The sequence below is a fragment of the Solanum lycopersicum genome, chromosome 9, assembly GCF_036512215.1.
Source record: "Solanum lycopersicum chromosome 9, SLM_r2.1".
In the NCBI taxonomy this organism is placed as follows: domain Eukaryota; kingdom Viridiplantae; phylum Streptophyta; class Magnoliopsida; order Solanales; family Solanaceae; genus Solanum; species Solanum lycopersicum.
The window spans coordinates 49403000-49420803 of NC_090808.1; the positions used below are offsets into that span (position 1 = coordinate 49403000).

Sequence of the window (17804 nt, forward strand, 5' to 3'; positions counted from 1 at the left end):
TGAAATCATGGTTTTGAAAGGAGCTACTCTATTATGAACTTATGATTGATTTTATAGTCTTGCTTTTTGCTTTTCCAAGTATTTTTATACGATTATGGTTATTGATTTTCTGTTGAGATTTACTTCAAACCAAGAGGACTTTGAGATGGAAGATCTTTCGTTAGCAGAACTTAGTCATTTGTTGGCAGAAGCATCTCTTTGTATCTAACTATGTGCTACCTAGGATTGTATGAAATGACCTACCTAGTGGATCCATCATAAAAGTAATGAACGAAATGTAGTTCTACCTTTTCAAGTAGATTCCTTTTTTCGGTGTGAGGTTCATACTAGATTCTATGTTATAACTCACATGGTCTTATTATTGGTTAATGGTAAATATCCCACAAATGAACTATGTTTTCTTCAAAATCTATTCAAACCTTTTCTTTATAATTTTAAATTATGCCTCGACCTTGTTCATAATTTATGATTTTCTCTCTCTAAAGTCTTTTATTACATTTACTTGGTCATGCATATAATGTTTAAAGTTACACATATCATTATGCTTATGTTTTGTGCATTTTCTCATACTTAGTAAAATTCAACATATTAATGTATATTTGTGCCTATATTATCTCATAATATATGGTTTGATGCTCCTCCTCCTGCACATGCTTAATTTGAATTGCTCCGCTTGAGCGCTTAGATTGGTGAGTCGTCATGGTACTATGGTAAATCCGTGGATAATTTATTTGCTTTTATAGTCATTTTTGTTTCAGACTTGTACACGGTGTATAAGTTATGGCTCAACCACTCGTATGATGTTATAAAGACTTATGGAAAACATATTAGTGCTCAGCGTATTTCTTATATATTATATTGGTATTGTTTAGGACATCTTATGTTTTAAGACATATTGTGTATATCTTGAATTGTATTTTATTACCTCATATTTATGTCAAATTTCTTGTTTAGGGCATGTTAGGTACTATTTGATATGTCATGTTTAAGGTGTACATTGGATCATGACAAACTAGGTATTTAGAGCATCAAATTTTAGAAAAGGTCCTAGGATGTTTGACAAGCGAGCCGAGTAAAGTCTTGTTCAGTAGTGTGAACGCCATCACATTTATGAATAGGAGGCTACATGCCAATTAGGAAATTTCACTTTTTCACTACTCTAAAGTTTAGAGATCTTCTCTATAAAGGTTTTTCTCTTAAATATTGTTCGATGCTTTACAGGATATGTCTCAGACTTAATGAAAGAAGGAATGCAGGTAATGATTTGGAGATTAAAGTTTGTCATGTGTCAGTCAATCATTTTGCCTTACAAGTGTCTCATGCAAAATCTCCAACCACTTTTTAAGTGTTAGCTCAAGTTATGACATCCCAAACTAATGCAGGTTGTTGCTCCAATGAATACAAATATGGTTACAACTGCAATAATGTGAGGGAGATCACTAGGATTAATTCCTCGGAGTTCTTTGGGTCAAAAGTTGGTGAAGATCTAAAAGAGTTTGTTAAGGAAATACACAAGTTTATGGAGATTATGGGAGTTGCACTAGTAGAAAAGGAAGAATTGGTTGCCTACCAACTTAACTATGTTTCTGAAGTGTTGTTCAACAAAAAGAATGAAGAGAGGGTAATTGATGTGAGTCCTCTTGATTGGGAGAAATCCAAAGGGGCTTTACTTGATCATTTCTTTCCTATTAAATGAGGAAGCGAAGATGCTTGAGATCATCAATATTCGTCAAGGAAATATCAATGTGAAATCGTATGCATTGAAGTTCAATTAATATACAATATTTTCTACTACCTTTATTGTTGACTCTAGGTCAAGGATGAGTAAGTTTGTGCCTAGTGTGTCTAAATTGGTGGTCAGAGAGTGTCACACCTCGAGTCTACCCCCGGGCACGAATATCGGACCTAGGATCACAAGTAACCCTAAGTTAACCCTGCTGTATATAATAAGCATACTAAAGTAAATTTAATCAATAAATATTGTGAGGATCATGAGATAATTTGAAATGATGGGGAATACCCATATACTAAATCTTAATATATGAAGTTCAGAGTTAGAATATAAAAGAGAATCACACTCTAAAATTGAAGTAAAAGCTAACTATACCTGAAATAAGCATCTAAACCGACTAGAAGTGTTGGGATATGCCCCAACTAAATCTAGAAAAACTGAAAACGAAAGACTAAAAGTAATAAAAATAATCATGTCACTAGTTGCTGAGCCGAAGATCCAGAACCAACCTATGCGTGATCTGACAATTGAGGATCTGAACCTACATCATGAGAAGATTTAGTGGAAAGTATGTGTTTGTACTTGAAAGGTATTGAGAATGAGGGATAGAGTAAAGTTGAAATAACATATAACTTAACAAAGCAATAAAGCTGAGAGTTTGAATAAAAAGAGAAATAAAACTCTAAAACTAAAGCTGAAACTAATTATGTCTGAAATAAGCCTCTAAACAGACTAGATGTTCTGGGACATACCCAAGCTAAATCTAGAAAAACTGAAAACTAAAGACTAAAAGTGATAAAAATAGGCATGTCACTAGTACTCGAAGAATGAGGCTCACCACTTATGTTGCTGAGTTGAAGATCGGGTACAAACTTATGTGTGATCTGACTGTTGAGGACCAGAACCTATATCAGGAGAAGATATAGCATAGAGTATGCGTCATTACTTGAAAGTAATTGAGTATGAGAGATAGCATAAAGCTGGAATAACATATAACTACACAAAGCAATAAAGTAGTAACATAGTCTGAACATGATAAGGATACGGAAATATTGAACATAACTAAACTAAATGTAACGGCCAAGTTATAACATGCTAATATTGAATAGTAACTTGATCAATGCAATAGAGTATAACTTAACTACGAGAGCTACTAATAACCAATATAAAACCACATTAGCTAAATGTAAAGTCTGATGTATACGCCCCATCAAGAGGACCCACTACACTCGGCCAAAGGTGTAGAGGCATGATAGTGTGATCACTAGAATGATATCTATATAGGGGACTTACACCCTGCGTGACTCGTACTTCTAGGACTATATGGGTGACTGATCGTTGTCAAACTCAGTATTATGCTGCTCCCAATAGACTAAATGACTAACACATTGTGACTGAGTTGTTGTAATATACTAGATATCTCAAAACTAACATGTAAACTTGGAATATATACACATTGATATGCTGATAATGACATATTCAAGACTGAGGTATGTATAACCTCGCATGTGTAAATCAAAAGACCTAAAGAAATACATAAATAGGGTTCTGAAATTCATGCAAAAATGAAGTAATAACATGACAATATGATTTGAAACATGTAATAACTAACTCATGATAATGTGTTGAAGTTATAGAACTCCTAGGTCTAGTTATGATAAAATAATCAAGAATGTGATTGAATTCATAGGGACTTATTGAGAAAAAGGAATCCACTAGTGAAATCCCACATACCTGGTGACGGATTCCATGGAGAAATCTTTCGATTTTGGGTTTATTATTGATGGAATCTTATTATGTTCTTGAATAGGTTTTTATGCCTCTTTCTTCTCTCTAGGTTTTAATTTTCTTAGTTTTTATGAAACATCTGACTTAGGTAAGTTCTAGTAATGTTTCTAGGCTAAAACTAACCAAACCATGTAGTTTAGGATTAAAACGACGTAGTTTAGGAGTCCTACAAAATAGGAAAAGATCAAAGACTCTGACTTAAAATAATAATACGACCACTTTCACGGACCATGAAAGGGACCACAGACCGTGAAGACTCTCATGGTCTTCACTTGGTCCTGTGGTTCTGAAGACTTGGTCCACGAGCCACTACCACGGCCCATGTAAAGGACCACTTGGGCTGAGATCAGGAGGCCCATGTTTGGGAGGCCCAATGGTTAGAATTCACTGACGTTCCCATGACCTGTCACTAGGAAGGTCCTCGTGGTCCTCACTTAGGTGTAGGATGTTAAGGGGTTGTCTAGGGGAGGCTACTTCCTCAACTTCTATGGATTCTACCATGACCTGTCTTCAGTACTACAGAGCGTGAAGGTCCCCAGTGGTCCTTACTTTTATGAGAGGGTATGAGGGCTAGGCTTTATAGGGATACTGTTTAAGGCACTATGGACGATGCCATGATCTGTCTTCAAGACAACGGCCCGTGAAGGGTCTTGTGGTCTGACGTTTGGGCCTGGTGGATTTTAACTCTACACCATGGGCAAGTCAACGGATTGTGGACCCTATCAACCCTATCGTGGCTAACTAGTTTAGGTAAGTTTCTGCAAATTTTTTCTAGGTCTGCTTTTCGAGGTATTTATTAGGAAGATGGATATCTCTCGTTTGATGATACATACCCAATAGATTGAAGAGGAAAATCTAAAAAACAAATCTTGGGAGTCTAATGGGTGAAGGATTGATTATGGTGACGTTTCTAATTCTAAGTCAGATGGACATAGACATCCTCAATTACGGAAAAATTTATCTAGTCAAGGTTCTTCACGTTTTTCAAAATCAAAGTTCAACAAAGATAGGGAGTCCAACCCTAGGTCTGAATGAGACGGTGGTTGTGGACCATCTATTCAAGCTTTCCACAAGTATGGAAAGAGTCATTCGGGAAAGTTCTAATCCAATACAAATGTTTGATATGGTTGTGGGAAGAGTGGTCACAAGGTGAGAGAGTGACCTTTTCTCACTAAGAAAAATGATGGTAGGCAAGCTTAGCCTAGTGGTTTTGGTTTGGGTTCTCCTCCTCAAAATATGTTTTTATGCACTTCAAATTTGATAGGATCATGAGGGTTCTCTAGATGTTGTGATTGGTCTGTTGAAAATGTTTCATCACAATATATATGTGTTACTTGATTCGGGTGTTAAATTTTCTTTTGTGACTCCTTATGTGGTCCTCAAGTTCTTTTCTAACCATTTTCAATCTCTATACCAATTAGTGATTCTACTATTTCTAAACAAATTTATGAAAAATATCTTGTTTCGGTTTCTCATAGAGGCATCTATGTTGATTTGGTAGAGATTGATATGTTAGATTTTGATGTTATTCTTGGGACAAATTTGCTTCATTCTTTTTATGCTTTCATAGATTGTAAGACCCGATTGGTTATATATCAGGTTCCAAACAAACCTATCTTAGAATGGAAAAGTGGGAAATTCAACGCCTAAGTTTTAGTTTATATCGTACCTAAAGTATAGAAAAATAATTTCAAAGAGTTGTACTTATCATCTTGTTTGCGTTAGGGATACGAGTTCTGAACCCCCCTACTCTTGAGTCAATTTTGATCGTAAATGAGTTTCTAGAGATATTTCTTAATGATTGTCCTGGTATTCCCTCCTAAAGAAAAATAGACTTCAGTATTGACCTACTCCAAATACACAACCTATATCTATTCCTTCTTACCAAATGAATCTGGTAGAACTTAAAGAGTTAAAGGATCAATTGAAGGATTTTTTGGCTAAGGGTTTCATCCGTGTACTCTCAGGCATGGGGTGCTCCGATGGTGCTTGTACAAAAGAAGTATGGTTATCTTCGTATATGCATTGACTATTGACAATTGAATAAGGTTATAGTGAAAAAGTAAGTATTCTATTATTTGGATTGATGATTTTCTTGACCGATCTAAAGTGGGATTCTCTTTTTGAAGATTGAACTTCGGACGGGTTATCACCAATGAAAGGTAGAGAAAAGTGACAGTCTAAAAATGGCTTCCAAAATAGGTATGGTCACTCTAAATTTGTGGTGATACCATTTAGTTTGTAGTATGATTGACTCTCGGAGTGAGGAAGAGCAATATTTAAAATTTAAAAATTGTGTTTCAAATTATTAAGGATAGTTAATTGTTTGATAAGTTTAGCAAATGTGAGTTTGATTGAGGTTAGTTGCTTTCCTTTGCATATTTTGTCCGATGAAGGTATACAAGTCGATCCTAAGAAGACCAAGGAATTTAAGTATTGGTGTAGACCTTTGTCTTCTTCAGATGCATACGTAGTTTCTTGAGTTTGGTCGGTTACTATTGAAATTTGTGAAAGTATTTTCTTCTTTGCTTTTCCTTTGACGATGTTTATCCAAAAAGTTGAAATTTCTACAGTCACAACTCTGTGAGAAGAGTTTCCAAGAGTTGTAGGATAGATTCCAGCCCTTTTACCAAAAGAATCGAATGTTTTTGTGGTATATTTTTATTCTTCAAGAATTAGTCTTCGTTGTGTCTTAATGCAACATGGGAAAGTCATTGTTTCTGCTTCAAGGCAACTGAAGGTACATGAAATGAACTATCCAACACATGGTTTTGAATTGGATGCGGTGGTTTTTGCTTAAAATATTCAAAAACATTACCTTTATGGTGTTCATATGGATGTATTTACCGACCACAAGAGTTTGAAATATGTGTTCACCCTAAAAGACTTAAATCATTGCCAAAGAGATGGCTTGAATTGATTAAAAGATAACAACATGACTATCCTTTGTCATCTATGTAATAAAATCTGGTGGCAGATGTTCCTAGTCAACTATCGATGGAAAGTGTTACTCATGTTCAATATGGTAAGAACGAGTTGGTTCGCAATGTTCATACATTGTCCTGATTGGGTGGTCGCTTGGTCGATTTTATTAAGGGTGGTATGTTGTAAAAATAGGTTTGGAATCGTGTCTCATGTCGGATGTGAAGGCTAAGCAAGACCTTGATCCAGTTATGGTTGATTTGAAGATGTTGGTTTCCGAAAAAAATCATTAAAGCTTTTTCTCAAGGAGAGGATGGTGCCCTTCGATACTAAGGTCGATTATGTTCTCCAAATGTTGAGGATTTGAGGAATTAAATTCTTGTGAAAGGTCAAAGTTCTTGCTATTCTATTCACCCATGAGCAACAAAGATGTACTGTGATGTGCGAGAGGTCTATTGGTTAAATGGGATGAAGAAGGATATTGAAGAATATAAGTCTAAGTGTCCTAATTATCAGCAAGTGAAATTTTATCATTATAAATTGGGTGGTTTGAATCAAGATATTAACATTTCTACTTGGATGTGGGAAGATTTGAATATGGACTTCGTTACGAGTTTACCTCGTACTCATCGTTGGTTTGACTTAATTTGGATTATTGTGAACTGAATGATAAAGTCAGCTCATTTTTTTAAAGTGAAGACTTAATTCTCTATTGAATATTATGCGAAGAATTTTATTTAGGAAATGGTAAGATTGCATGGACTGCCTTAATACATTATCTTTGATCGTGGTACTCAATTTGCGTCTCAATTTTAGAGGTCTTTCTGAAAGGGTCTTGGTACTCAAGTGAAGTTTAGCACAACTTTTCATGGTCAAACTGATGAAGAAATAAAACTTACTATTCAGACTTAGGATAATATGTTAAGAGCTTGTGTGATTGACCCGAAGGGTAATCGATGATTATTTTCTTTGATTGAGTTTGCTTTTAATAATAATAATTGTTATCATAATTATTAGTCAATTATCCAAATGGATCCATTTGATGATCTCTATGGTAGGAGGTGTAGGTCTTATATTGGTTGGTTCAAGGCTGATCAGGTCGTTTTGTTAGGGTCTCAGTTAATATATCTATGAAAAAGGTTCAAATTATTCAAGAAAGGTTGAATATGACTCAAAGTCGACAACAATTTTACGCCGATTTTAGAAGAAAATAGTTTGATGTTGATGATTGAGTTTACTTGAAAACTCACCCATGAAGGATGTGATGAGATCTAGAGAGAAAGCAAAGTTTAGTCCCTGATATATGGGCTCATATCAGATTTTTGAGGCGTGTTAGAAAAGTTGCCTATGAGTTATAGTTACCTACCGAGTTAGTATCACTACATCCGATATTGCATATCACATTGTAGAAGAAGTGTGTTGGAAATTTGACAATCATAGTGCCATTGGAAATTCTTGGAATTAAGGAAAGTCTATCATATGAAGAGGTTCCGATTGAAATTTGGAACATCAAGTTCCAAAGTTGAGAAATAAAGAAGTTGCTTTCGTGAATTTTTTTGGGAGAAATTAATTAATTGATGGTGCAACTTGAAAAATCAAAGTCGATATGATGTCCAAGTATACTTATCTATTTCTCTCTACTTCTATTCTAGATTAAGGTATTAGTTCCTCACGGTTAATTCATTCGAATTATGCATTTTAGTCATTTCATCTTCCCATATGCATGCATGTTCATGAAACTTGATTTTTGATGTCATGATTAAGGTTGGAGTGATTTCTTCTTGTTTATGTACATTTTATGTGATATGCATGCATTTGGGTTGTAAGATCTCTCTCTATACTATATTCATGCTCTCTGAGTCTAATTCGAGGACGAGTGTTTTCAAGAGGAAGATATTGTAACACCTCAGAAATTGAAAAGTCGAATTGGAAGGAAAGTAACAAAAATTTTTGTTGAAGCGAGTTCTACGAGTTGACCTACTAATATAGAAAGTTCTATTAGTCGCAAAAAGGAATTCCTAAGAACCAATTTGAGTTTTTGGAAAATTTCAAGTCATTGATGATGGTCTATGGATGAACACAATGAATCGTACAAATTCATGTTACAGACCATAGAATCGATTTGTAGAAGTGATGCAAACTTAGTGATATTTTGGGCACAAACTTAGGTTTTGGGGGTTGGTCCTATAGACCGTATAAAGTTCCACGGACCATAAGAAGGGTTTCGTGGAACTCAAAAAAATGTTGAGTTTTAGTGACGATTTCTACAGTTGACCAGGATGGTCTGTAGAAAGTCTTACGGACCGTAGGTCCAACCGTATACCCTGTCCGACAGATTTGTATTAAAGGTGTTTTGATATTCTCCTGCCTAATTAACTCCTAAGCTATGTCGTTTTGGCCCTACAAATATTTTTACTCTTTAACACCTAAATCATTGTGTCCCATTTAATCAAATTCACAAATTATCTCAAAGAATTTCTTGTCCAATTCTCTTTCAAGCTCCAAGGAAGAAAATTAGGGTTTCAAGAACTTCAATATTTTCTTCTCCATTTCTTTTGGGTTTTTATTTCTAAGGTATGTCGGAATTCACCAGTGAATCTCTTTCGTCGATTGGGTTCCAAAAGAAAACTCAAATCTTCAATTCAATTTCACCTAGTTCTCTTAGAGTTTTATGTGATTCTTCATTAATTCAATTTTATTGTGATTCAATTACTTATCTTCAATCTTATTATGCACGATTTGATACAATTACATGAGTTTTCATTGATTTCACATAAACACGTCCCTATGCCTATACCTATTTTATTGATATGAATGATAGGTTATGAATTTATGAATTATGATCATGTTTTTTGAAAATGATGACGTAGGACTAAACAATTCTTTTAAGATAAAGTGTTAATGATTTGTGAAAGGTTTATCACATATGAAAGAGATCATGATTTAGATACTTCAAAGCAAAGTGACTTATGAACAAGTTTATGAAATCATGATTTTAAAATGAGTTACTTTATTATGAACTTATGATTGGATTGATTCTTTTTATTGTTGTCTTTCCAATTATTTTGATACGATTACGGCTATGTCTTTTTTCTTTGGGATTTACTTAGAATTGAGAGGACTTCGAGGTGTAGTCTCTATCTTTAGTAGTGGTCGAGTGTCTAGAAGAATTCTCCTTCTCCTTAACTATGTGCCTTGTAGAATTGTTTGAAATGACATAACTAGTGGATCTACTACAGCAATAATTAATGAAACAGAGTTCTACCATGACATGTAGGTTCTCATTTGGTGTGATGGTCAATATCAAATTTCATGTTATAGATCATATGGTATTATTGTCAGTTACATGTAAATATCCACAAATGAACTATGTTTTCTTAAAAATCTAATGAAAGCATTTCTTTAGGATTTTCAAGTATGCATTGACCTTACTCGTGATTTATGATTTTCTCTCTCATAGGGCTTTTATTATGTTAACTTGGTCATGGAATCATCATGCTTACATTTTGTGCATTTTCTCCATACTTAGTACATTCACCGTACTAATATATATTTGTGTCTATATTATCTTATAATATATGGTGTGATGCTCCCCCCGCCCCAAACGTGCTTATCAGGGTTGCTCTGCTTGATTGCTTGGATTGGTGAGTCATCATGGTCCGAGGGCAGTCATGGATACTTTATTTGCTTTTATAGTCATTTGAATTTCAAACTTGTACATGGTGCATTGTATATGAGTTACGTCACAATGACTCATACAGTGTTAGAAAGTCTTATATCACACTTATTAGTGGTCCGCGTATTTGTTATTTGTTGGTATCAATTATGTCATCTTATGATTTTCTTATTTGTTGGTATCAATTATGTCATCTTATGATTTGAGATTTATATTGATTATATCTCTTGAATTGTTTTTTACCACGTCATGTTTATGTCAAGTGACATATTTAGGACATCTTAGGATGTTATTTGTCATGTCACATCTAGGTGTACTCTGTATCGTGACAGTATAACTTGATTGAAGAATGATACATCAAAATAGACCAGACAAAACATATTTCACCTAAATTCTTTTTCATACATGATCATAAAAAAAAATTGTGAAATAGAAATTCAACAGACCAGTTCAAATTACAATCTTGCAGATTTATACACTAAGGCATTGTCATGTCAATATTTGAGAAGTTATGATATAACATTGGAATACATTATCTCTAGGATATCAAATAAAGTTTTCATCATATGATGAAATACACATTGTACTCTTTTCCTTAATCATGTCTTGTCTCAATTGGATTTTCTTAATAGATTTTTAATAAGGCAACATTCAGTACATATTATAATATGATTGTACTCTTTTTTTCTCGCTTAGATTTTCGTTTTTCTATTAAGATTTTAACGAAGCATATTATATATGAATTATATCTTAAAAAAGTGTTGTAAATTCATTAAAATTTGAATTGTTCATTTACTTAATGTATGTGAACTGCTTATATCCATTATAATATACACTTAAAAGACATTTGAATAATGACATCTCTAATTCTATTCTACATATCTTTGATCTATATTCTTTTACAGTATACTGTTTATTTCTTATAACAATTTCAAATAGTTTTATGAGATTGCACTATAATATCTGGGTTTTTTTTTAATTAAAATAAAGGGAACAAGCATGCATAGTAAAGTCAGGCGAAAAGTGAATAAGATAGTTTTCATCTTTACTTTGTGACGTTATTTTCTGGTTTTTCAGATTTTGATTTAGTAGTTTTCAGTACTGGTTTTCAAGAATTGTTTTTCCGTATTCATTCTTTTATTTGTTTATTAATTTGAGAAAAAAATATTATCATAGAATTTTGAATCTTAAGAAATAATATTAAAAATAAATAATTAAGAATCATTTGCTCTGAAACACAAGGTATAATAATCTCAAGAATAAAATACAGTGAATAAATTAAAACTTTAAATTTTTTATAAAATTGAATTTTTTTTAAAATAATTAATTGAATATATACTAGATAAAAATATTTATAATTTTTTAATTTGTTAAAATAAACATGTAAAAAGGAACAAGTAAAAAAAGAAAATTAAATGATAAACAGAGGGAGTAGCAACTATTGTTAAAGAAAGAAAATATTATATTTTTGTAAAAAGGAACAAGTAAAAAAAGGAAAATTAAAAGGTAAACAGAGGGAGAGGGAGTAAGCAACTATTATTAAAGAAAGAAAATATTATATTCTCTGCCCCAACAATAACTTTTTACAATACTAAATATAATTGTCCAATAATATTAGTCTAAATTTAAAAAATTAAGAAATTATTTATTTTTATTTCTATTATATTATTATCATTAAATACTTTCTTTGTTTTTAATTAGTTATTCACTTTTGAACTAACATATTTATTAAAAATATATATAATTAACATTGTGAGTTTACCATTTTGCCCCTTTTACTTATGAAGTGGATAAATTAAAACTTAAGATTGTCAAAAAAATTGTCATTTTTTAAAATAAAAAATTGAAGAGATAATAAACTAAGAAATATTTTTTCTTAATTTAATAAAATACACAAATAATTAGAAACAGAGAAAATATAATAGTCATCTAACATCTTTTTCAAATATTAAATTTAATAAAATCAAAAATCATATTATAATATTACTCTATTATTTATTATTTGTGATGTATGAAACTTTTCGAACAAGAGTAATATTGAAAGAGGGAATAACAAAAATAGGGCACAAAACACAGCATTTTACGTTGAGGCTTGTAGGTTTAAAAAGTCCACTTCAACTTTATTTAATGACTATGTTTTGTGTGGCTGCTTTGCTTAGAGATGGGAGAATCAGAATTAGCAGTGAAAAGAAAAAACACTTAATTAATTGTTTTGGTGTATACATTGGAAAAGTGCAAACAAATTGTCGTAATAAATAAAATATGTTTTTTTCATTTAAAAATCATCCCCTTGTTCTTTAAAAAAAGTCATAAATCGGAACAACAATTATTTTGATTTACTCTTTTAAACTATTATTTATTTGTGACTTATTTATATTTTTTTATTTGAAAAAATAAAAATTATAAGAGTAAGATGAGAATATTTTAAATTAATTTTAACATAATTTTATAAATTAACAAGTACTAATTTAATATAATTATCCATAATAAGATAAACAATTAATACAAAAACTATGTTAAGAAATATACTTACGATTAGGAAATAAGAACTATTTTTATGAACTTGTTATTAACTAAATAGAATCTATTTAATATATTTTCTTGATTACATAAGAAATCACTTATGGAAATTGTTACAAGTTTGCAAAAGATAATTTATATTTTTATTGCATAATATACCACGTATTTTAAACCAAAATAATAAAGTAAAAACACCAAATATAAATTGGAGGGAATGTGTGGTATTTTAGCGGGATATAAATTTAAGGTTTTTTGAAATTTATAGCTTGTGTATATCTTTGTACCTAAAAAAATATCTCATAAAAAAGCTAATGAGAATTTAAAATTAAATTACTTTTTATACATTTAAATAAGTGGATGAAATGAGCTAGTAGTAGGTAATAAAGTAAATAGGCGTTTGACATGAACCTGGTAAAACTGGGAAAAAATATTGATTTGGACAATTAAGTTAAACTTTTTTGAAAGATAATTTTACTTTACAGCAATTTGTTTTAAAAGTAGTAAAGCTTTGTGAGAGAATTTTCATTGAACTTACTTGAAAATCGATTTTGTTTCACGCCATTAAGTTTGTTAATGTAACGATCCACTAGTCGTTTTGAAAACTAGGACTATTTTGATTCCTTTTGAATACTTAAAGGGGTATTTTTAAATTATTCGATAACTACGAGTATCTAGTTGATGAGAATTTATTAAATAATTAACATAGTAATAGTTAATGGGGCATATGTATAAATACTTCTTAAAATTTGACTTATACAAAAAAAAAATAGATTAGAAGGTTATTTTAGAAAAGGAGATAAAGGTTAGAAACTACCTGTGGCGGTGAGTGCAGAACGTGAGGGACAACAAGATCTTCAGGTAGGAGGCAAATTGGAAAAATTTTCTTGATATTTTTATGGATCATAATGATATTATGTCAACGGTTTATTATTACTTTGATGGGTTATGAGGTTTTGAATTAGAGTAGTGCGAGAATATTATTGTTTAACTTTTCCGTGGTTGAAATTGAATTTTTACTCGTTAATATGAAATTTTAATGGCCATAGTTATGCAGTGCAGATGGATTGCCTATTTATTAATATTATCCTTAGTGGATAGGAAAAGTTGATTGGAATAGTTACAGGGAACAAAATAAAACGAGTGGCAGGGAATCATTTAGTTTGTTGTTTCTTGATAATATTAGTAGTATAGGTATTTGTAGGTAGAGAGTTGCAGGGAATCATTTAAAGATCATATTAATGTGTATTAATGGAGGGGGAAACTTTTGGGTTTAGGCGGTCACAGTTTGTGACCAGCGATTACATTTTTAGTTGTGAAAATAAAATAAAATAGAATAGTTTGGTCACATTGCAAATTCAATTTAATATATTGAGATAGGTAATTAATTATTAGGTGTATATTATAGATCTAACATTGAATTCTAGGGTATTTGGAGAGCTTAAGGTTAAATTCTTGGCTTGAAATTTAACAAGTATGATAATTTGGCATACACATTATATCAAGATTTGAAGCTTGATTAGAAATATGAGTGAGTTTTAGGGTCTATGATAGACATACTATAATTTGAATATCTACAAACTTTTTTACTTACGAATATTGCATAATTGGTAGATCGTGAATGTTCTGAAGCCTTGCGGAAAGGAAAGGAAAAATCTTGAGGATTGTGACGCGTGTTCTACGTTCGATGTATGTTAAGACTTTTAGACTTGTTGAAGGACATTTTCCTAATTAAAGATTAAAAAATAAAAATAGACAAAGGGGTAAGGGCGAAAGATGGGGTCTCGTATCAATGGTGTGACGGGCATTGGTACAAGTACTGGTGTTATAAAATGGAAAGTTACTACTATGGAATGTGGATTGTAATTTGAGAATTTGCCAAAGCATATGGGCATTAGCTGATATATTATTAACATGAAATTTTGATGTGATTGTGTTTTCTTTATTACACCCGTATAATTGTGATAATTGAGGTGGTTATGTATTATGTTGATACTGATTGAGTGAGATGCATCATTATCCCCTTATATTGATATAATATTGTATACATGCATTGACATGAGATTGAGTATGGTGAGATGTTAAGATTGTAATTTGGGCACGTGGAGACCGTCCGTGCGGAATTTATTTGATATTATGATGGTGTGTTGAGATCATCCGCACAGACACGTGGAGATCGTCCGTGTCGGTATACGGACCTTGCGAGTCCCCCATGGGTCATGAACTCTCGATGTATTTCCGAGGAGTATCATGTATATACGGTTGAGTGAGTACTGGGTATTCTGAGACATATCATTAAATGGTATCATATTGCATTGCATTTCATCCCATCATTCATTCTTGATGATAATATGTTTCCTTTGGTGTTTGGAAAATACTTAGTGTTGATTTCCTTTATTGATGAAACTTAAATAGTAAGTGTAATATATATATATATATATATACTAGTATAATCTAAGAATTTATTTTCTTATATAACTCCCGTCACTACTTCTTCGTTGTCGGTCAATGCGACATACTGGGTACACGTGGTTTCGTACTCATACTATACTTGTTGCACTCTTTGTGGTGCAGATTTGATTCCGAGTAGGAGCACATCTCGTGGAGAAAATTGAGTCCGAGCTTGGAGTTCTTGGAGTTGTGGTGAGCTTCTTGGCTGTTCCGTGGCCCACACCTCCCTCTATCTTTTATTCATTCTGTTATTAGTATTCAGATAGGATATTCCTTATGTTAGATTTGTCATTTAGTTTCAGACTTGCATCGAATTTTAGAAGCTCTTGTACTTAAGACACCAATTCTTGGGGTGATATGTTTTAGCTTCCGCATTTCGTACTTATAAGGAACTCAATGTTGGAGATTCTTGCTAAGTGTTAGCCTTTTACTCATTTATTGGTTTAGTTGGGTTAATATGTTGGGTTGGATTACCTATTGGTTGGGAACATAGGTGCAATCAAGACTTGCAAATTTGGGTCGTAACAAATTTGGTATCAGAGCCCTAGGTTCATCGGTCTCAATAGTACAAGAGCAATGTCTAGTAGAGTCTTACGGATCGGTATGAAGACGTCCATACCTATCTTCGACAGGCTATAGGACATTTAGGAAATATTCTGTTCTTTTATTCATTATCGTGCACACTTGACCTTGTAGAAATTCTAATCTTGATATCTCATTCTCTCTCAGATGGCGAGGAATCGTACATCGGCAAGTGGTGGTCAGGATCCTATTCCTGCGCCTGCTTCTGGGAACACTATCCGAGGTAGAGGTAGGGGACGAGCTCGAGGTCGGGGTAGGGGCCGTGTTGCAGCACCTGTGGATGGTCAAGTACCAATAGCTACCCAGGTTCGTGATAGGACCGTACCTCCTGATGCAGAGGTTATTCATGGGGATGTGCAAGATCGTGTCGAGGGGGATGGGCCATCTCAGGCTCCACCAGTACTATTGTCCCCCAAGTGCTTCAAGATACCTTGGCTCGTATGTTAGGAATCCTAGAGGGGATGGCCCAAGCAGGAGCTCTTCCTGTCACTTCTGATGGCTCAGAGACCCGTATTGGAGGTCAAACTCTAGATCTGGTATTTGCTCCAGATTCTCTGACTCCCAGGACTCAGGCAGCTGCCGCTGTAGCTCCTAGTTTGGATAGTATGGAGTTTCCAAATATGACATCACATTTGGTGAACAAGCCTTCTATGACTATTGATGAGCAAAAGATGTTTGGGAGGTTCAGACTAATGAATCCTCCTACTTATACTGGTGACCTACCTGAGGATGCATATGAGTTTATAGTTAGTTGTCATGAGAGGTTGCATAATCTTGGATTAGTGGAGTCTCATGGAGTTGACTACACAGCGTTTCAGATGACCGGCTCTGCTAAGCAGTGGTGGAGGGATTATATTAGTAGTAGGCCAGCTGGATCCCATCCACTATCCTGGACTCAGTTTACTCAGGTATTCCTATCCAAATTTGTTCCACGCAGTGAGAGGGAGCTCAAGAGGGCCGAGTTTGAGGGTTTGCACCAAAATGGTATGTCAGTTGCAGAGTATGAGGGTAAATTTCATGCCTTGGCTAGTTTTGCTTCGATGATACTTCCCACAGAGGCTGAGAGAGTGAGAAGGTTTGTTAAGGGGCTGATTATTCCGATCCGTCTAGGAGTTTCTCAGGTTAATGCTTCTGGGGTTCCATTCCAGAAAGTGGTAGATGCTGCTAAGGAGTTGGAGATGATTCGGCGTGAGGGATTTGAGCAGCGAGAGGGCAAGAGGACTCGTTATTCAGGTGATTATGGTGGTGCTCCGCCTAGGAGTCGGGGTTACTTGGGCAGAGGCTATCACCCTCAGTCCAGCAGACCCATTCATGCTGCTATACCAGCGTCTGAGGCTGGTTACGCTGGGCATAACTCTTCGAGCTCGGTGCATACTTCGCAGGGTTCATCTTCTAGACCTGTAGTTTGCGGAGGGCATTCTGGTCATTCAAGTTCCTCTCATCATCCTGCGTCTCGTAGGGGCTGCTTTGAGTGTGGTGATATGGAACACTTCGTGAGAGACTGCCCTAGGACCAGACGTGGTGGCTTACATCAGGGTTCTCAGGCTTCGACTTCCAGGGCTGCACAACATCCAGCTAGGGGTGGTGCACAGAATGGTAGAGCTGGTTCTCATTCAGGTAGAGGTGGTTCTCCTTCTGGTCGAGGTGGTGGTCGTGGAGGTTCACAATCTGATGGAGGTCGTTCTCACTGTTATGCTTTTCCAGGTAGGCCAGAGGCTGAAGCCTCAGATGTTGTTATCACAGGTATTATTCTGGTTTGTCATCGACCAGCTACTGTATTATTTGATCCAGGCTCTACTTATTCTTATGTTTCCACATATTTTGCTCCTAGTCTGGATATATTGTGTGAGTCTCTTGATTTGCCGATACGCGTTTCTACCCTTGTCGGGGAGTAGATCGGGTGTATCGTTTATGTACTGTTACTTTGATGGGGTATGACACTCATGCATATCTAAAGGTCTTAGATATGATAGATTTTGATGTGATTCTTGGTATGGATTGGTTATCTTCTTACCACGCAATTTTAAATTGTCATGCCAAGACCATCACTTTAGCTATGCCTAGAATTCCTATAGTAGAATGGAGATGTACTCTTAGTCATCCTTCTAAGGGTATGATATCATTCCATAAGGCTCG

At 34.0% G+C, this 17804-nt stretch overlaps 1 long non-coding RNA gene across 1 annotated transcript; it reads right to left on the reverse strand.

The window, feature by feature from the left end:
- Positions 1-1997: 1997 nt before the first annotated feature.
- Positions 1998-13742, reverse strand: LOC104649227 (uncharacterized). Its single transcript, XR_743197.4, has 3 exons — positions 13453-13742; positions 2571-2637; positions 1998-2273 (listed from the first exon to the last, which is right to left on the reverse strand). It is a non-coding gene; the product is annotated as an uncharacterized lncRNA (long non-coding RNA).
- Between the last annotated feature and the right edge of the window lie 4062 nt (positions 13743-17804).